Source organism: Myotis brandtii, unplaced genomic scaffold (genome assembly GCF_000412655.1).
Source record: "Myotis brandtii unplaced genomic scaffold, ASM41265v1 scaffold547, whole genome shotgun sequence".
NCBI lineage: Eukaryota > Metazoa > Chordata > Mammalia > Chiroptera > Vespertilionidae > Myotis > Myotis brandtii.
Window position 1 is genome coordinate 2,920,706 of NW_005370024.1, and position 17,258 is coordinate 2,937,963.

The 17,258-nt window shown below is 42.9% G+C and overlaps 1 long non-coding RNA gene across 1 annotated transcript; it reads right to left on the reverse strand.

Annotated features, from left to right (window-relative positions):
* Positions 1 to 4,977: 4,977 nt before the first annotated feature.
* LOC106728150 lies at positions 4,978 to 16,833 on the reverse strand. The gene is made up of 3 exons (XR_001364407.1): positions 16,760 to 16,833; positions 16,533 to 16,651; positions 4,978 to 5,234 (listed from the first exon to the last, which is right to left on the reverse strand). It is a non-coding gene; the product is annotated as an uncharacterized LOC106728150 (long non-coding RNA).
* Positions 16,834 to 17,258: the final 425 nt, after the last annotated feature.

A 17,258-nucleotide genomic window follows, 5' to 3' on the forward strand; every position in this document is an offset into this window, starting at 1 on the left:
CCCCCCGCCCTCACCTCCAAGCAAGAGAGGTCTGGTTTGTGATCCTGAAGTGCCGACCGCTCAGGTCTGATCAGCCTCACTGCCCAGTTCATGTTCATTTGCCACCAGGACAGTGTCAGAATTTTTCTTTTCTTTTTTTTTTTTTGTTTTTTTTTTTTTTTTTTTTTTATTACTTACATTATCTTTATTGATACAGTGTAATAGTAAAATACACCCATCATCCAGGTGATGAGTTTTGCCAATTGTACATCCCCATGCCACCACCACCCAAAAGGCATACACGTTTTTCACTCTCTCTGAAGTTACCTTTCTGGTGGAATATTTCTCGTCACGGTGAAAAACCAACAAAACTCTGATTCCTTTATTTGGACGGGGTCAGGTACCTCACTGGCTTGTTAAACTGCACTCTTGCAAGAGCCTATTCCAACTCCAGCTATAACCTCCAACAGCACCTTGTAATTTTCTGTCTAAAACAAAGAAAACTCCATTTCGTTTCTTGTCCCTTAGCTATTGAGTTTTGTCTCCCAAGGCTTCATTGACCCTCTGAAGGTTTTTTATATGTTTCCTATATCCTGGCTCCTCCACTTATTTATCGAAGTACCACTTTTTCAGAAGAGGCTGTGTAATTCCTTTTATAGCATTGGGCTCAAATCCTCTATATTAGGAACCTGGTGGGAAGGCTGTAAACTCAGGAGATTGTGGTAGGTATAGTGCATGGGACCTGCTGCAATATTTTTTGTGTGTATCACTCCCTGTAATGTCATATGTTATTAGAGCCGGTGACTTAAAATCCATCTGCATCTCGACCTGTGGGATCAGTGATATGCTCCACATAAGCCTCCCACCCTCCTCCAAATTTTTATCAAATTCATCAACCCCAGAGAAAGGAGAAATGTTTGTTAGAAATGCGACAAAGACTTATGAACTGGCTCCCACTATTAATAAAGCAGAGTCATTTTGCCAAATGATGAAGGATATGCCAGGTTCTGTTGCTGTAGATATTTGTCAATCCGTGTGCCCACACTAGTTAAAAAGGAAACATTTTCAGGTATTTCCATGTATTAGCCAGCAGTGACCTGGACAGCATAACCTAAAAGACACCTGACCTGATTCATCTAAAAGGAGACAGACTTGGACTAAGGCATCAAGGAGCCCTTGCTGCTTCGCCATCACACTACAGGGGTGTTTTTCAGACCTTCATTGCTTCTTGCCTAGATTATTTCAGTAGCCTCCTAACTGGTCTCCTGCCACTGGTCTCAGCCACCTTCATCCTCTCTACCATTGACAATGTGCTCTTTCCCCTTCATTCTCTGACAAAGGGCTCCCTGCGTAATTCTGTAATGGCTTCCCCATTCCTCATAGTGTCCACACTCTCAGGTGTTGTTCACGATCTCCATAGAGTGGTTCACCTCTTCCTGCCTCCTCTGTACACTCCTCCTTACACACCCCAGTGTTCCCTTCTGCCACCTGCAGGCCACGCCAAGGACAACTCTCGGGCGCCATTCACCAGGACCCCCTTACATTTGCAGCTGCTTCTTCCTCTTCTCAGTCTAGTTAATTCTGCATCATCGCAAATTCACTTAGATGTCATTTCCTCTGAAACTCTTCCCAAACACTAAGCTCAGGTCTCCTCCTCAGCACCCAGTAACCCCTGCCAAAGCCTCTTCAGCTGATGCATCCCCAGCACCAGGGGCACCATTCACATTGAACACAATAACAGCGGAACTCCTGGGACCTGTGCAACCTGGTGGCTTTGAGCTTTTGCACCAACCCCCACGTCCCCCATAGCACATCTTCCACTTGTAGCCGGGCCACAGCTCTATTTCAGAGCCTCCCTTCTCTGCTGGGAATCCTCGGGTTCTCCTCTGGATCTGCCCATCCTTTTGAACCTATTTACTACCTAAAAGTAACCCCCTTTGGAGATCATATGTTTGGGGAGTTGAAAGTGTTTGTTTTGCCAATAGTTCTCAAGCTCCGCTTCTCCTGGGTCAGGATCCTGTATGATAAGGACAGGTAGCACCATTCCCCACACAGCTCCAATTCCCAAAACTCTACCCCGGCCAGAGTCTCAGGTCTCAGCTCACTGCCCAGAAGAATTTAGCCACATTGGCTAAATTCACTCTTCATAGGAAGAGTTTGGGACCCTTTGTCCCTTCTGTCTCAGCCGCAGCTCCTTGCAGACAATGGTCACACCTTCTATTTCTTTAAAACGTTTCTGTCTCCCCAAAATGGCTAAATCACAAGGTGTGCAAAGTAAATAACTCATTTGATGTTGTTAGGGGAATGTATTTATAAATGAATGAATAATTTGGAGCTGAGAAATATATCTATGTATTCTTAAAATAATAAACAAAAATTAAACCCAAACCATTTGAAGCATAAAGAATCTGTGAGCTATTTTGTTGATTGTATTATTAAACCTTTTCTGTGAACCTGAGAGACTGATTAACCAAAAACCTGGAACAAGGAATCACACAAATGCCTGTGTGGGTTCCCATAACCAATAGACCATCTTTCTAACAGAGAGCATCTTCCCCAGTGGATCAGGTTGTCATTTTCCTTAGGTTGAGTGTAGCAGGTTCTCAGCTTATTCCCAGAGACACAAAAGAGGGAAACCTCTCACAATCATCTGCTGATGGGCCACGGGAGGGCAGTGATGGGAACGGTGGACAGAGAGAGGCTTAGGTCACATTTCCTGTAGGTACAAGAAGGCCATTCTTGGCTTTTGACCTTGGTCTTACAGTAAACTTGAGTCTGCAGCTCTCTGGGACAGCCCACAGCCTTAGAGAATCAATCTGCTGGGCTGAGTTTTTCTTTGTTTAAAAAAAAAAATCAACTTTGTCTTTTGAAACCTCTAATGGCCAAGTGAAATAATTTGTCCCTCACTCAGGAGTTCCCACACGGCCAGGTAATTGTAGGCGGCTGAGATATCTGCTGTGCATCTCTGTTTGGTCAAGTTTCAGATCATATTCCGTTCTTAATCTTTCATCATAAATCAGTTCTTCTGGCCTTTTAATCACTCTCGTTGCATGTTCCAAATGGGTTGCCAGGCCATAAATCAATTAGGAAATGTCTTTAAAGTGCTTTAAAAAATAAAAAGTGTGGGTAAGTGCAGCCCATTACAGAAGCAGGGCGGCGTGCTTGAAAGCGAAACTGGTGTTCAAGGTGCAACCTCTGCATTCACCGGAGCTTGTTTCTAATAAATTTCACAGGAATCTCACAGAGGTGGATTGATTTATTTCCCCCTTTGATATTTCTCTTATTTCTCCGAAGCAAAACCAAATCATATTTCTTTGAGATATTTGTTTGGGTTGAAGGATAAGGACAGCCTTGCTTTTCCAGCAGGAGATTGTATTTGGACAGGAGAACTTGCTGAAGGCCAACGCAGAAAACAAAGACATGATCCACAGGGGAGACTGCAGTGATTCCACCAATGGAGACCTTCAGGAAAATAAGCCAACAAGCAAAAAGAGAAGACACTTGAATTAAGACCAGAGATAACACATAGGCTTCAAGTTAAATTGAATTTTGATCAGTTCTGCTTAATATATAGCAGCTGCCTATAAAGATGGTTTTAAAAGAAAGTAGACATCATGTCCAGTGGTAAGTATCATGATCAATAAGCTATGTCTGCCCAGACAGTGTGGCTCAGTGGTTGAGCATCAACCCATGAACCAGGAGGTCACAGTTCAATTCCAGTCAGTGTGCATGCCCAGGTTGCAGGCTCAATCCTTGGTCAGGGGCATGCATCAGGCAGCCAATCCATGTTTCTCTCTCATCACTGCTTCTATCTCACTCTCCCTTCCTCTCTCTAAAAAAATCAATAAAAATATATTGAAAACAACAACAACACTTGTCTTCCTTTAACATAGAAAAAATAATAATACTAATAAATAAGCTATGTCTTCTCTGAGTGTGGAGGAGGCAGATGGAGGCATGCTCGTTACCTATCTGACATCAGGCATTAGACAACCTGAAGGCAAGACTTGACTCGTAGGTGATGATCTGACACATGACAGGCGCTCTCCTCTAAAAGATTCCAGATTTTGATTAACACGACCTCACAGTGTGTTTACATTCCACAGGGGACACGTGGCCCACCTGCTGACATGAACTGCCTGACCACAATGTGTAGAGATCAGTGATAAGCTCTTGGAAGTGGTGACAGAATACATTACATTTGTATCAGACCTTAAGTTAACAAATGTTTACATCCATGCTTTCTTATTTAACATTCATTCTATTTTCAATAAGAAAGTATTGCTCCCACTGGGAAACCAGGTAGTATACTATGAGTTAGATATAATTGGCAAATTAAAGATAAAATATAGCCCCTGCCTCTTTGGAGTTTACATACCCATAAAGAATAGGGGGGGGGAGAAGAGGTGTGTATAAACTTCAATTTGAAGATGAGAAGACTGATGCTCAAATAAATACCATATATAACTCGTCCATGAAAAAAAAAGGCATATGGAAGAAACAGGACTTTTGCCCAAGGCTGCCAGTATAATTTCTCTCTCTGTTTTTTTTCCTGGGCTCCTATTCCATTTTTCATGTGAGCCTCGATCCCAGAGCTGCAGCCTTCTGGTTTCGCTGCTCCTACAATGCTGAGGATCACTTATTTCCTGGGTGATGGTGATCTGCAGCTCTATCGATGCCATGAGGGCTTCCCCAGCAATATCTTTAATCCCACAGCACCTGAGGACTCCTTCAGAAAATGGTACACTGGATCTGGAATGGAGAAGAGGGCTTCACAAGCAAGGTGGAGTCAAGCCAGACTTCAGACCAAAGATAAGGGCCAAGGTAGAGAGGACATGAAAAGTCATTGCAAGTGGAGGGGGTGAAAGAATGAGAAGAAAAAATGTCATGAGCAACATGTGAAGGAATAAAATCATAAAACAAACAAGTGATTTCAGAAGCAATGAGTAGACAAGTTTGGTTCAACCAAAGAAAAAACAAAATATTTATTTAGTGTCTATGTGCCATAGGCACTGAAACATTATTTCATTTAATTCTCACAACAACTACATAAACAAGGAAGGCAGACCTCTTGCCTCATTACAGGTAGGATAACTAATACCAACTGCTGTTAGGTAGCTTGCCCAAGGTCATGGACTAGTAAGTGTCATAACTAGTATTCACAACAGGTATTTCCATCTCCATATCCGGAGTTCCCTCTGCTCAAAGCATTCCTGGTCAAGTCTGCAAGGTACTCAGTGCACTAGAGAGAGATACTGTGGAAACAGGGAAAGAAGGCATCAAAATTGGTCTGGAGAGGACCAATTGTCTTTGCCAATTTGATAACATTGCTGTTACCTATTCTTCCCTGATAGGTAATGTGCTTGGAGAAAGATGAGAGACAACTCTTTTTCAACAAATTCAAGCATTTTGTCTTCCACAAAAAGGAATACCTGACTAATTCTACTTTGAGGAATGCTAAAAACCTAGAAATGGATTCCTTATAGGATGTCTGTTTTCTCCAAAGCCATTTCTCTTCCTGCCCCTTTGCCTCTTGCCAAAAATACAGCTGATTGGCTTTTCAATGTTGACCCCTCTCTCTCATCCTTCTTACAGAATTTCAACTTCACTCATTCACATCCACCATCCTCTGCAAGGCCACAGGTACCAGAGGAAGCAAGATGTAACCCCAACCTCAGCAGATGACTACTGCTTAATCCAAGCCAGTCATGATGGCCCCATTACCCAATATGGACTTAGGCAAGAGCATGTGATACAATCGGGCCACTGTAACATGAGGATGAGTCTGCTAGGAAGCTTCTGGAAGAGGGTTCTTCACTCTTAAGATGATACAAGGAAGAAATGGCCTCTACCGCCTCTGGATAACTTTCTATCTATGATGCCTGGAGTTGTGGCACCCATGTTGCCAACATGAGGAGACCAGGCTAAGGACAGATCACCTTTACCAATTTCACAGTGTTGCTCTCCTCTACTCTTGTCTGACATGTGACATACGGAGTGGAAGATGGTTCTTTCTGCTGATTCACGGTGCCTGACAGAGGATTTCTTTGCCAGGTTTGACAAATAAGAGGTTCTTAAAATGAAGTATGAGCCACAGAGGAATAGGACAGAAGGAAAACAACGTTATAAGAAGGATCACTTTAGTTATTAAATGGGTCCCACATAACGTCTGTTGAGAGGAAGGAAAAAATAATGAAATATAGGATTTTTTTATTGTTCAACCATCCTTCTTGAATACAACACCACTGAGAAACTAGACCACAACGCTCAGAGTCTCAATAGCATGAAAGCAGGCCTAAAGGAAATGAGTCACGACACGGCAGCAGCTGTTGTTTGCATATTTGTTGATTTTGCGCAGACTCTTCACTATACAACAGGGGTCGGCACGCCACAGCCCCAGGGTGAAATACAGCTTGCTGCCTGGTTGTGTAAATAAAGTTTTGTTGGGATACAGCCAACCCCGCTTGTTTACACGTTGTCCGTGGTTGCCTTTTTGCTAAAATGTCAGAGTTGAGTAATTGCAGCAGAGACTTCATGGCTCACAAAGCTGAAATCTTTGTCCTCCAGTCTTTTGCAGAAAGTTTGCTCCCCCCCTCCCCCGCCCCCTCCCCGACTTAGAAGGAAGAGAACCAAACCGACAGACTGAGTACACAAATGAACACTGGCCACACCGCATAGAAAAATGACCCATGTGAATCCATTTGAATTCTGATTCGCAGTCTACAGCAACAGGCCCATACAACCGAACCATTACCTACAGTAACCTGCACAGGAAACCCACCTGCTCCCTATACATCAAACTTGTAGAAAGTGAGACACTATCTAACAACAGGTCCAAGAAGTCAGATGTTGACTGCTGTAACATCGGTATGTATTTGTCTGTAAAGCCCCAGACAGGCAGGACTTTACTAATAACTGATAGCTTTCCTAATTTTTTTTTATTTATTTTAGAGCAAGAGGAAGGGAGAGAAAGAGAGAGAGGGAAACATCGATTTGTTGTTCTGCTTATTTATGCATTCATTGGTTATTTCTTGTATGTCCACTGACGGGGATCAAACCCACAACCTTGGCGTATGGGGCAATGCTCTAACCAACTAAACTACCCGGCCAGGGCTAGCTTTCCTAATTTTTGTCCCCATTTCTAAATTAGGACCCACCAGAATTAGTCAAAAATGTACCACTAAGCAATTGCTTAGGATGCCCCAATTCCAGTTGTCCCTCCCAGAGGTTCCTCATACCAACAGCCTCCAATCAGGGCTCACAGGAAGCCTTCCCTTTTCCATGGGAAAGCTTTCCACTCCTCTGCCTGCCCCTGAGTCTCTTTCAAAATATAAGTGATGGTGGCTGACTCCTTTGCTATACCAAGTTCAGAAAAAAAAACCAGCCTGTTCTCTCATTTGATTGATCTCCAGTTATTTCCACAGAATTTGGAATTAAAGGATGAGTCCTAATCCTGGATCTGCCACTCATTCCACCTGTGACACTAAATACTCAACTCACCTGTTTGAAAAAGGAAATTAAAGAGGCAGGGTATCTACCCCTAGGAGCTCATTGGCCATTTACATTTTAAGGGTAAGACTAAATCATACTAGAAATATGTGCAAAGGAAAGAGGCAACTCTGGGGAAGGAGCAACAGCTTGAATTGGGTCATACATCTAGTACTTGCCTGGCATTGATTAATTGATAATCACTGTTATCTCTGACCACTATTAATATAGTCACTAGGAAAATATATTTCCCCTACATTCACAAATTTCTTCCTTTCCAAGCAAAATGTAAGCCACTCATTTCAAAATATGGAGAAGTCATTTGTTTGAAAATCCAATTTCACAAATGGCTCATTTGTTAAAGTAATATTTTAATGGACCTGGATTCAAATGCTCTTTTCTAAAGTTTCCATTAGTGGCATCATTTGAGTTTGTCCAAAGCACTGTCTAGTTTGCTTCATGGATGTTTAGCAATTTCCACAAATGATGATACAATTTTGAATGTTTTGAATGTCTTTCATCTTTTGCAGTACACTTACTTGATTTATGGTGTGTAAAATAAAACACTAATTGTACAGAATTTTCACAGATCTCACTGGGTACCTTCAGTAATATTATCATAGTTGTATTGCCCATGAGTATTCTACAAATGTCTTTATGTAAGTCCTAAACATGCTCATTGTTAAAATAGCCTTTTAAAGCTACAGTTTCTATTAATTAAAAAGGCAACATATAAATATTTGTTTGGATTTTTTAGCTTTAATCCAAATGTTATGTCACATATAAGCAAAGCCTATACTGTCAAATCTGTAATATTCCAGATTGTCCATAAATGCAAGTTGAAAGGTACACTGGACAGTGTCAGGAGTCCTGCCTTCCTGTCTGGAATCTATCCTTCACTGTCTGAGCCAGCTCCAGCAAATAGCATCATGCCTTGGGATCCCTATTTCCTCTCTTATAGGCTATCACTAGGGTTCATGTCAAGACCAAAAAGCTATCATCAGTGAGCTCCATAGATTTTCAGAAGTACTGGTGGAAACTGACATTTTCCAGATGCTCGACTGGATGGCTTCCATCCCAGAGGAAGCCTGAACTCATAGAATTTCGACAAGTTATGCTGGAGGAGCATTGGAGCCCGAGTGGAATCCAGAAAGACCCCTGCCCAAGGGCCGTGCTTTGTTAGTATTGTTTCACAATCCTATGTTAGCAGCCTCGGCAAAGACTAGGATGGTGAAAAGGGTCAATGAGGGGAAGGAAGGCCTTGACTCAGCCATTCATAGAGCAAGGACTGAGCTAAATTCTGGGGGTTTGGGGGTAAGCAAGACACAGCCCCTCCAGATATCCACAGCAAGTGAGGAGATAAACACTTTGCAGATGAACACAGACCACTCACTTGACCTTGATCTCATTGCAGGATCCCTTTGGAAAAGAAATGTTGTGTTCTTGTTATCCTAAGTAGTCAGGTGGTCACTAGCAATAGATCTAGAACCACACCTTCTGGGCTCAAATCCCCTCTCTGCCACTTATTGATTCTGTGATCTTGAGCATTGCCTAAATGCCCTGTGCCTCAGGTTGTTTCTTGTCTGTAAAGCAAGGATAATAGTAATACCTAGCTCATGGAGTTTTCTGAGGACTTCAAAAGATGCCTAGCACATTGTAAGCACTCTTTAACTATTGCTAACTACTAGTTCCCATTTTACTGAGCATTGTCTATATGTGTACATGCATGATGTCAATTAGTCTTCACTGAAGTAGGTCCTACTATTCCCATTTTGTAAATAAAGTGAGGCTTACACAGCTTTGGTGAGACCACGATTCAAACTAGTCAGTCTGACCCTAGTGTTAACACTAAAATGTATAACATTTTGGGGGATAAAGATAATGTCTACAGCTGCTTTAACCATAATAGGTTGCTATTTCACATTAGAATCCCCAATAACATCCATCTTTTTAAAATATAGTTATTAGAGAACTATAGTTTCAAAATACAAGTGATGCAAATATTTTCATTTCCCACAAGAGGGCCAACAAAACACTGTAAGGTTCATCTAGTAATATATAACAATCTAAATTAATAATGATGAAACAAAACAAGCTGTCATCTATATTTGACAAGTATGAATAACAGCATGAGAAAAGCACAACCAGCAGACAGCCCTGATGATACCTAATAACTAAACATCCTCCCAGAATACAGTGGGAGTGCCCACAGCTGGGTTCCCTCCTGAACACCTTCCCCAGGCCCTTGTACTGGTAAATTTCAATTTCTAAAGGCTAAAATTTAATATCTCTTATTGACTCACCTAAAATAAGTGAGGCATTTTCTTGTAGAAAAGAAACAGAGAGAAAGGAAGGGAGGAAAGGAAGAAGAGAGAAAAAAACTTATGTAATTTGCATTATCCACCAACAAGAAATAAAGGATATTCTCCAAATTGTTTCTGAATCTTTCTTCTCAAAGTCTAGGGTACAATCCTGACTATGTTTATCTCATCTTCTCACTGGATCTTATAAATTCTGAGACCATGGTCACCTTATTCCATGTATCTGTATTTATATCCTCACCCTATGCTCTGCTAACCCTTTTACCCTCTTGGGCCCTCCAATTTCCATAAGGAGCGTGTCTGTCTTTTTTTTTTCAGATTACTTCCACACATAATAGGTATATTCCCTTTATGTTAGCATGTACCAATATTGAATTCCACCCAAGTCTTGGGGATTCTAAAATATCCCATCTACTACCTTTGTCATTAGTTTCTTTTATTTCTCATAATCTGCTCATTTGTATGGAGATTCTGAGACCATAATTCCCATCCTTCTCTAAAATTGTTCTTTCCTATAAGTCCCCAGGCACATTCTGCACCTCCATTCTTCTCTCTGAGTCATGCTTATTATCTGTCATCCGAAGCAATTACTTTCCTGAGTGTTTCTCCCTTCTCATCGGTATTAGTTTCCTGGGGCTGCCTAAACAAAGTTCCACAAACCCAGCGCTTTAAATGACAGAACTGCATTGTCTCACAGTTCTAGAAATACAATATCCAGATGTTTGCAAGGTTAGCTCCTCCCACAGGCTCTGAAGGACAGCCTATCCCAGGCCTCTCTCCCGTTCCTGGTGGTTGCCAGCAATCCTCAGTGTTCCTTGGAGAGTAGACGCAGCACCCCAACCTCTGCCTCCCTCTTCACGTGGCCACCTTTTCCCTGTGTCTCTGTGTCTTCATGCAGCCTTCTTATAAGAATACCAGCCATGGGTTAGGGCTACCCTAACTCAGTAGGGCATCATCTTAACTAATAATCCACAAAGATCCAATTTCCAGATAAAGTCACATTCACAGGTACCAGAGTTAAGACCTCAACATACCTTTTTGAAGAGACCCAATTTAACCCACAGTACCATTTCTATTCAGTTTGGATCCTGTGTTCCAGTCAGTTGGACTGCAGTACTAATAACCTGTTCTCTCTTAGGGCTGGAGCCAGCCCAAAAAGCCATCATCATCTCCTCCTTAGCTAAGGATGCCGATCCCCTTATTCATCCCCATCTACACAGCCTGCTTTGCCTTTCCTATTGTGACACTCCATTCTAAGATCAAAATTTGTATCTGAAGAAATTATGAAACCCACCTGTGTTCTCAAGTTCTCCACCTTTCTGGAGACCTTTCCCTGATGGTGCTGTTCTTCTACACATGAGTATAAGGTGCAGCAGGCCCTTGGTCACCCGCTAAGTATACCCATCAGGAAGACAGCCATGTTCCATGTGCCCAGATAAACATACCTGACTATAGATGAATCCTGGCTCTGCCACTTACCACTGTGTGACCATAAACCAGATACTCAACAAATGAAATTACTAGTAATACTAGTCATAGGATTATTATGAACATTAAAATAATGATATTAAATGTTTAGTTTTATATCTATTATGGATCCCTCCAAAATTCATATGTTGAAGTCCAAACCCCCAGCACCTCAGAATGTGACTGTATTTGAAGATGGGGCCTTTATTTTTTTAAAAATATATTTTATTGTTTTTTTACAGAGAGGAAGGGAGAGGGATAGAGAGTTAGAAACATCGATCAGCTGCCTCCTGCACACCCCCAACTGGGGATGTACCCGCAACCAAGGTACATGCCCTTGACCAGAATCGAACCTGGGACCCTTCAGTCCACAGACCAACGCTCTATCCACTGAGCCAAACTGGTTAGGGCGAAGATGGGGCCTTTAAAGAGGTGATAAAGTGGGAGAACCTAGATGGCAGCAAAGGTAAACACTGATACTTGCCACCTCCCACAACCACATCAAAATTACAACTAAAATACAGAACAACCATTATTCAGAACCACCTAAAAACTGGCTGAATGGAAGTCCTACAGCTAAATAAGTAAAGAATAAAGCACATTGAAACTGGTAGGAGGTGCTGAGGCATGGAACAGGCTGGTCCTACACCCATGTGTGGCGTGTTTTTAATCAGGAGGGAGATCATCTCTGCAGAGGCCGCCCATGAGAAGCACGTTCCAGTGCTGAGAAGAGAAGTCCCCATAACTTAAGGCTGTAAAAACCACCAGGGATTGTGTCTGAGTGACATGGGGTTGTGGGAGTCCCAGGCAGTTCCTCTTAAAGGGCCAGCACACTGACTTACTCAAACTCTCTCCCTCTGAGCTCCAGCACTGGGGCAGTGGCTTGGGGTGATCCAGGGACATACCAGGAGAAATTGGATTGTCTGGCACTGGGGCAAGACCAATTTATATTCCCACCAGCAATGGACAGCGTTCTAGTTTCTCCACATTCTCACCAGCATTTATTATTTTCTTTTGGATAATGGCCATTGTAACAAGTGTGAGGTGGAATCTCATTGTTGTTTTTATTTGCATTTCTCTGATGAGTAGTGATATTGAGCACCTTTTCCTATACATGTTGGCCATTCATATGTTTTCGTTGAAGAAATATCTATTCAGATCCTTCTTCCATTTTTTAAAAAAATTTTCTTCCTCTATTTTTTAATCAGGTTATTTGGGGAGGGTGCTATTGAATTGTTTGAATGTCTTATATATTTTGGATATTAACCCCTATCAGATGTGCTTACCTTCCTCCCCCATCATTATCAAAATCCAAATGTATTTCAAAGCTTGGCTAAAATATTTAAATTTCTTATATATTTTGGGTATTAACCTCTATCAGATGTGCTTACCTTCCTCCCCCATCTATCAAAATCCAAATGTATTTCAAAGCTTGGCTAAAATTTTACCTTGTGGATGACAGCTTCCACTGGGAGTCATCTGCCCTTCTCCACCACATCCCAGAAACTAAGACAGGGTCTGGATTCCCCAAGACATTTGCCTTCTCTGTGTTGCTGAGCACAGGCCCCCACATCCATGATCCATTCTTTCCAAAATGAAGCATAGAAAACATAAGCTGCAGCCTGGAATAGACATGAGGGAATGCCAAGACATTGTCCACTTATATTTGCTACTTTGGCAAAACACAAAGCAGGAAACCCTTACAACCTGCACTCCAAATCCAACTACATTGATAGGGATAGAATTCTACCAACCCTTCCAAGAAATGTGCATCCCTCAGGCACAGTGAGAAAAAATCCTCCTCCATCAGGACCTCCAATTCTCAGCTTCTCCTGAGCAAAGAGAAATGAAGAGGTTCCAGAGAGGAACGACATAGGGGCCCACAGCTCCAATCACCTCTGCAGGACTGGAGAACCAAGGCTGACATGGCTTTGAAGAGTAACTCAAAGAAGAAACTGGAGAAACTCAAAGTATTATCAGAGACAAGCTGCAAAATTCTGCAGTTCAGTATGCCCTGTCCCACACACACCGAGGCACTTAGGGGACCCCACCTAAGGGTCCCTAAGTGTCGTGTCCCAGACAGGAGACAAACCCCTTAACCATGTGGCCTGCATTTAAATCTCAGCCCCACTGGTACTTAACCTTTCCAAAAACAGAGTTATATAAGTGAACATTAATCGAGTTTTCACCATGTGCTAGGCACTGTGCCGGGCACCATGCAACAGGATTCAATGGGTTAATTACATAAAGCTCTTGGTTCAGATTTCAGCACAGAGTAAGCATTTACAACACTCAGTGGCAGTGGTTGTTAAGAAAGACGTCATCCCTATAGCCTGTGGTCAGAAGAATTAGCAGATTTGTTATTTATCAGAAGTTCAAGCACCAGCTTTGTTCCCCACCAGCTGTGTGACCTTGACTAAACTTCTGAAGTATCTCAACCTTCACTTCTCTGATCTTCCAAGCATGCGTAACAATCTCTGCTCTCCAAGGTCATTGGAGACCCAAGTGGCATCTTGGAGATGAGTAGGCTGTGAACCTCATTGCACTACGTGTATTGAGGAGATGATTCTGATTACTGCCCTCACCCCTGCTCTCCAAGGTCATTGGAGACCCAAGTGGCGTCTTGGAGATGAGTAGGCTGTGAACCTCATTGCACTATGTGTATTGAGGAGATGATTCTGATTACTGCCCTCACCACTGGGTTATTTTCTGCCCCTATTCCCACAGTAATGTTTAAGGGAAGAGGCAAAACACACCCAGCCTCCCTAGGGGTAAGTACATGGTGGCAAGCTATTATTCCATACTATGTAATCCAGGGCTCTAAGCCTTGTAAACTTCAAATTCAGAGGACACCAATAAGTCACACATGAGAAAGGTCAATGGAGCAGTCAGTGGGCCCAATTCTTTTAGCAGTCTGTCTGCCCCTTCCCATCATTGTCACACCATTCCCATCATTGTCACACTATTCTGGCAAAAAGGAGGGCCAGTCTAGCTAGAAGGTAGTTGCAGTGACAATGAGTGAGATGGTAGGTTTCACCAAACAATGGTGGGGCAGGGCTGGAGTGAGTAGAGAGGGAATCATGGATTTTAGAGACACACAGAAATGCACACTCTGGCCCCTGCTTCAATGTCACCTGCCATGAAATCTTTCTTGACCACGCTGGCTAAAATAGCCCATCTCTTCCCATGATTATCTAGCTCTGTGCCTCAGTTTCCCTTTATAAAATGAAATATAATGATTACACCTCTTTCAGGATGGTGGTGAGGATTCAATGCATCCTACGAGTAACTGTTTACAAGCGTGGCACATAGGAAGTATTTAATAAATGTTAGCTTTTATCAATATCATTACTATTACTATTTTTATCTGATCACTATTGCATTCTAACCTGTGTGATCATCTGAAAGCATCATCTTGGTTATCTACTTATCTACAAAACTGACAAAGTCTACTTATCTTAACCTCTACAAGGAGAGGCCTAAGCTATCTCCCCCACTAAATGCTTAATAAACATAAGCTGGTTGAATGAATGAATGAATGAATGATTTGAGTGAATGAGTGATAAGGCATCCACCACACTCATTAGACTCATCTCTTATATCCCAACAACAAATTAGCAGTACATAGTTTCTTAGCTAAATATTAGGCATAAGGAAATAGTGACACTGAGAAAGGTGAGTGGTTTGTCCACACAGGAAAATGGGTGAGCAGTGGGCTGGTTCTATACCAAGCACCCATGTAAGGCCCACTGATGGATTGAGTCTCCCTCTGGTTATTCATTCCACAAATGTCTGTTAAATTCCTACTCTGGGCCATGCCCTGAGCTCCTGACCCCCATCCACCAGAGGGAGCCGTCTTTAATTCTGGACTGCATCCCACCTCCTAATCTCAGTATGTTCATAAAAAAGCAAGACTCACACTGAGGGGGAGTCAGGGACCACAGCCTCTTCCCCTACCCCACCCTTACAGCAGATCTGGAGGGTTGAGTCCTGTGACACCTGATTTCCTCACAGATGACTGTCACAACCAGAATTAAATTGTCCCCGGGACAAGGACATCTGGGTTCAGTTTTGCCGGCGGGCAAGCCCAGCGTGGCGGCTGTGTTTGTTCCGGGCAGGCGAGGTGCTGATAAGCATCACCACAGTCAGGACTTGCCTTCCATGACTTACACTCATTTCCTAATCAGTCATCACACTCTGTCCAAGTTCAATGCTGACCTATTGTGCTTAACACCACATTCCCTGTAAGGAGCCACTGCTGCCTAGAGTGAGGGAGGCCAGCCAGCCCTTGTCCCTGCTGCTGCAGCAAGAAAACAGATTTTTAAGGATTTTCCCTCCTTGTTATCTAGGAGTTTTCATTTTGCTCAAAAATGTCTCCCCCCTTTTCTCTTTTTCTCTTCATGGTTCCAAGACAATCTGAGTTACCCAGCCCTATACCGAGCTATTGCCCTGCTCAGCCCACCCCACCCCAGCAGTACACACACACACACACACACACACACACACACACACACACACACACACACACACACACACACACACACACACACACACACACACACACACACACACACACACACACACACACACACACACACACACACACACACACACACACACGTACACACACAGAGATTATTAGCCAAGAGAACACTGTGACCTTGGGCCAGTCACATCCCTCAAAGCCTCCATTTCATCAACTAGAAAACGAGGACTCTGGACTAGATTATCCCTCTCTGTTGTGAAACTTCACAATTCTAATTTCCCATGATTCTGGAGTGAAAGGCATACATTTCCTGAGGTAGAAGACATGTTTAGAAATAATTCACTACAACATCCATTCATTTTCAGCACCACTTCATTTTTGCCACAGCTACATACCACCTATTCTATTATTTACTCAAATATTTTTCTTTAAGTAGACTTTTTTACTTAAATGATTGCATTTCAAAGGGGCATCTCCTCACAACCATAAATAGAAAACCATAATCATTTGCCACACATAGAATGATAACTAAAGGAAAATAAAACCACTTCAGAAAATTCCAACCAGGAGCTAAGGCAGGCCGGCCCAAGGACCCCAGACTGCTGCTTGCCCCTCGCTGTTGAAATTGCAGCAGAGCAAGTGTTAAAATATGCTAAAGGCCTGCTAACACCAAAGGAGGCTTTCTCCTTGCCCTGCTCAGCATTGAAGGGCGATGACCCTCTCCCAAGGGGTGTTAATGTTATTTGAAACCGAGGCTGGACACCACCCAAGATCACTCCCCAAAACTTCACTTGGGTAAAATATCTTCACTGCTGTTCTTTGCTCACTATTGCAGCCAGTCCATCCAAAGCTCCCAGTTGTTCATTTCTGCATCTCCACCGTCGCCTTCACCTGCAGCACTGCCAGGAAGCTGGGATGAGAAAAACAGGAACCTCCGAAACACACACACCCAAGCGCCCACACCCAAAAGGCTCCAAAAGAATTCTGTAAACAGCGAAGTGCCTTCCCAGGTGCTTACGCAAGTCCACAGCTCCAGGAGTCTTCGACCTTGGGCATGTTCAATATCACTGCCTTTTCTAAAGGAACCCCTGCCCATGTGCACCAAAGCAAGCTTCCACTGAACATTTAGGGAGTTCTTTATATATATATATATGCTTTCAAGGGTCAACACTCAACCACCGGCAGGGCCATTTAGGGAGTTCTTAAGGTGGCGTCCCTTTCTCTCTTACCTGTCTTCATGGACACTGTGTGGAGTGGGGCCAGGTGGTACACACGTGTGAGACAGCAGACACAGGGGACAGGGAAAAGAGCCCTAGGGAAGGCATGCCTTCCGTTTACTTACTATGGGGTAGGGAAAATAATGACATGTTCCAGCTTTGGATGCAGTCTGGCTTGCAATTCCATTCTATCATTTCGCAGCAACAGAAAGTTGGGCAAGTTGCTCATTTCTATGAGCTTTCATCTCCTCCTTCACAGAATAGCTCTAATGACACATACATGTTGTGAAGATGTAAAGA